The sequence below is a fragment of the Pinus tabuliformis genome, chromosome 5_1, assembly GCF_031772625.1.
Source record: "Pinus tabuliformis cultivar Carrire ecotype Pingquan chromosome 5_1, CPIR1, whole genome shotgun sequence".
Taxonomy (NCBI): Eukaryota; Viridiplantae; Streptophyta; class Pinopsida; order Pinales; family Pinaceae; genus Pinus; species Pinus tabuliformis.
The window spans coordinates 336,857,540-336,862,174 of NC_142305.1; positions in this window are offsets into that span (position 1 = coordinate 336,857,540).

Below are 4,635 nucleotides of genomic sequence, written 5' to 3' on the forward strand. Positions count from 1 at the left end.
ACTCGGTTTCGACACCTGCTCGATCCTCTCTACTAGCTGTTGACATTTCTCTCTCATCTCCATCGGCGATACCACCCTCTGCAGCATTGTTGATGAACCTAGTGAGTTTGTTGTCCCCTCGGTCTAACCTCTTCCATTCCGTTCCCTCCCTCGATGCTAACCCCTCGTCTTCGCTCATACCTCCACCTTCCTCAATAACTTTCCAGTCCTCTGACTATGTTGAGAGGTCCAGGTCCGCTCTTTGCAACATCCCTCCCCCTCTCCACGCAGATACATGCTATTGAGTGACTTCTTCCACCACGGAATCCTCCTTCCCCCCTCCCTCCAACTCGCCCCTGGCATTGGTTATCGGTCTACCTCTCTCCTCCTCCATCAATTCGAACTTAGCGGATTTCTCCTCCACCGTTCCATCCCTAATCATGTTGTCTTCCTCTCGGCCCTTTCATTTTAATAGACATAACATAAATAAACACAACATCTACTCTAATATCTCCGATAAAAACAAGAATATTTCTAAGAACCTCGTTCATAATAACAATTTACTTTTTAAGGTTGATAGTAATAATACTAATTACTTTAATCACAATAACGATATTAATAACTTATATCATAGTAATAAATATAATAATAATATTTATGACTATAATAATAATAGATGTAATAATAATTACAATAATAATAGTTATAACAACACCAGCTATGATGATGATGATGATGATGATGATAATAATTATAGGGGTTTCAAGAATGTTATTAATCTATCAAGCAAGAATTTCTATCCCTCTGTCTTTAGTCTTCTCAACAAAGGTCTCGTATTACCGATAAAGACACGGCCAAATTAGTTGGCCTTTGCCTCACCTCCACTTCTTTTAGCTTTCAGGGTGAATTCTATGAACAAAATTGTGGTGTTGCGATGGGCTCCCCCCTCTCCCCTATTGTCACAAACTTGTTCATGGAAGATTTTGAAACCAGGGCCCTTGCTTCGGCCAAATATTGTCCTAAAAAATGGAAGAGGTTCGTTGATGACACTTGTGTCATCTAGCCTCATGGTCAAGAGAAACTAGATTTGTTTCTTGAGCACCTTAATTCCTAATCAGACTCCATCACGTTCACCATGGAAGTGGAGGAGAATGGTCGCCTTCACTTTCTTGACATCCTGCTTTCTAGGAAGGATGATGGGTCCGTCTGTTACCAAGTTTTTTGGAAGAAGACTCACACAGAACAGTACCTACATGCCGATTCTCAGCACTTCCCTGCTCAGAAATTTGGGGTTCTCAGCACTCTCGCTACCCGTGCCCTAAGAATCTCTGATGACGAGCATCTTGATCAGGAGAAATCTCATGTTCTTGAGGTTTTTTAAAATAACGGGTACAACTGATCCCATAGCCTTAAGGCTTTTCACAGAGCTAGCAAGGAACCGAAGGTTAAATATGCCCTCTCTGATCCTATCTCTAAGGTTCATCTCTCGTATATCCAAGGGACCACTGATAGGATTGCCCATATTCTTAAGAAAACTAATGTTTCTTCGTCCTTCAAGCCTCTCAATACCATTAAAAATTCTCTTAGGTCAGTCAAGGACCCTATTGACCCAATGAGCTCAAAAGGGGTCTACCTTGTTCCTTGCTCATGTGGTATCCCCTACATTGGAGAAACTTGGAGATCTATTAAGCAGAGGATCAGTGAACATGTGGCTGACCTCAGACATAATCGCTCCCGCATGTCAGCCCTTGCAAAACATGCTGAGAAATCTAAGCACCATGTCTGCATTGAAGAGTCTAAATTCATTGCTAAAATTGGTCATTTCCACCACAGGAAACTCAAGGAAGCGATTGAGATTGAGAGGCATTCCAATAACCTGAATAGGGATGATGACTAGAAGCTAAGTAAACACTGGATTCCAGCTCTCACCTCTTAACTTTGCCTCCCTCTCCTCCCCCTTATCCTTCTTAGCTTTTGTTATCTTCCTTGTTTTATTTATTGACTTCCCCCCTTATAGTCCTTTTTGAATGTTTGTTAATATATAGTTATCTAAAAAAAAAGTAAAAAAAAAATTCATATAAATAAATAATTATATTACTGATTATTAATTTCATTTAAATTTTTATATAGATTCATAATATTAGTATTATATTATTATATGAGATTCTATAATTAACTATTTTCAAACTACTATCATATAAACTTATAATAATTTATCAAATTTTAGTTATTTAACTTAGCAAATATGTTAGTTCTTTAGTAACATATTATTATATAAAATTCTAAAATTAATTATTTTCAAACTATTATTATTAGATAAATTTATAATAGTCCTATGAAATTACTATATGAATTTATAAGATTTGAGTTATTTAATTTGGTAAACATATTATATTTCTACCAACAAAAAGCAAACTTTTACCTAATATTATCATAATCACTTATTATATTGACCATTTAATTGACTAGGTCAGCCGTGCTTATATTATTATTTTATTATTTAATTAATAAACTTTCGCTGGTTCGATAATAAGTAATTTATTTTTACATAGCCGCTAACACTGTGCAATGATGCATCCCTGCTATTTATTTTCTCAGATGGATCGATTTCTCACCTTGTCGTGAGGATGAACCACATTAGTTGGTTCTAAACGTCGACCCAATCCTTGCAATGTGATTAATCCGAAAGACTATCTCTCTTAATTTCAATCAATTTAATGATGCATTTTATAGATTATAAGATTTTCATAAAATGAATTAGAAAACAAATAAAACATTAATCATTATTCTAACATACATATATATATATAAAAGATAGAAAAAAATTAAAAAAATACATGGTTATTTCATAAAAGTGAAAATTTCTAAACTTTTTACTAATTCAATCTAAAATATAAAATATTTAATAATATATATATATAATTAAATTATTTTTAAAAATATTAACTATTTAATTATTTAAAAACTTATAAATAACCTAAACTAACACCTTTTCAAAATTGAACCTTTTCAAAATTGAATCATACTTTTATGAACTACTATAACTGTAATGCACATAAAAACAAAACACATCTTTACTACAATGGTTACATTAAAACACATAAAAATTAAACACAAACTTCATCAAAATTATTAAATAAACACAAATTTCATCACAATTTTTAAATTAATAATTTTGTTGATACATCCCCACAATCCACCATAATCCTAATCCTCCTCCAACATACAACTATACCTGTTGCTCCCATATGTTCATTGCTCGTCTATTCTATACAGCCATTACGATGGCATTAATTAATACATCCGCTCACAGTCCACCATTATCCTAGTACTCCTAAAACATACCACTACTCGCTGCTACCTATGTTTGTTGCTCGTTAATACTATACATCCATTAACGATCGGATATTTTAGTTAGGTTTTTCATGCCCTGCTCTACATTTATTCAAAATTTTGATCGTTGCAAAATTCGTCCTCTCACGAGCACAAATTCATTTATCTATCTATGTTGGAGCAAATTTCACATCATATAGTTACTTTATGTACTCATCAAAAAACTTTCTTCCGCTTAGTACTCTCGCTTTATATTTCGACTTAGATGGGCTCTTTATCACCCCTGCTTTATCACCTCTTTATCACACGCTGAAATGACGTTTGAAACAATATACATTTCAGTAATGCTCGTCAAAATGTTCGATTATACCTCTAATCATTTATTTTCCTTTAAAACCAGAATAGTTGCGGGCACAGTTTTGTCATGTAACAGGGATAGTTTGGTCAAGCAGCCATTTTGTACTCGGTGAACATAATTTACCAAACACTAGACCATCGACAGGTTACATTCGTAGCCCACACTATATAGACCTTAACTATGTTGACGGGTCCATAAATTGAAAAGAAATGGTAGGAATGGCTTTAGTGTGATGTTTGTTTATGAAATTTAATCCATTAGAATTGAATTAGATGCAAGTAATTTCTTGACCAATAAGAAAAGGCCATACTTCTCAGAACAAATCTATCCTGGATTTAACATAGATAGCGATATCCAGTCATTTATGACGTAGCTGCTTGTTTTTGCTTGTAAACAACACTTCAGCGTTGAGGACCGTTGAAACAGTTCACATATATGCTTTTGTATTTGCAAACACTGGCCGACTCCGTTAGATAAGAAAACAAATACCTCTACCTAGAAAAGAATACAATTTATAAAAGACGATACGTAAATTCAAGCAATGATATGAATAAACACATGAATTTTGTGATCAACGTACGTAAAACTAGCGTAAGATGAGAGGGATAAACCTTAATTGTCACCCACGGGCCACCGGCCTTTCCAGTAGTGTCGGTCATATTGTGGTCAGACTTTTGAAAATAAAAACCCCTAGTTCTAGTTCCAGTAGTGTCAGTCATATTTTGGTTAGACTTTTGAAAGTAAGAAACCCTAGTTCTAGTAGTGTCGGTCATATTGTGGTCAGACTTTTGAAAATAAGAAACCCTTGATCATCGCAATATTCACCTGATTCTTGAATCCCGTGTGTAGATTTCACCGAAAGTTTGAACGAGCGGTGCATGTGCACTGTGCACCCAACGACTCTCCAACAGATATTAATATCTCGACAATATCCGCTCGTTGCGGTGGGTTCCGACGTTAGCGGA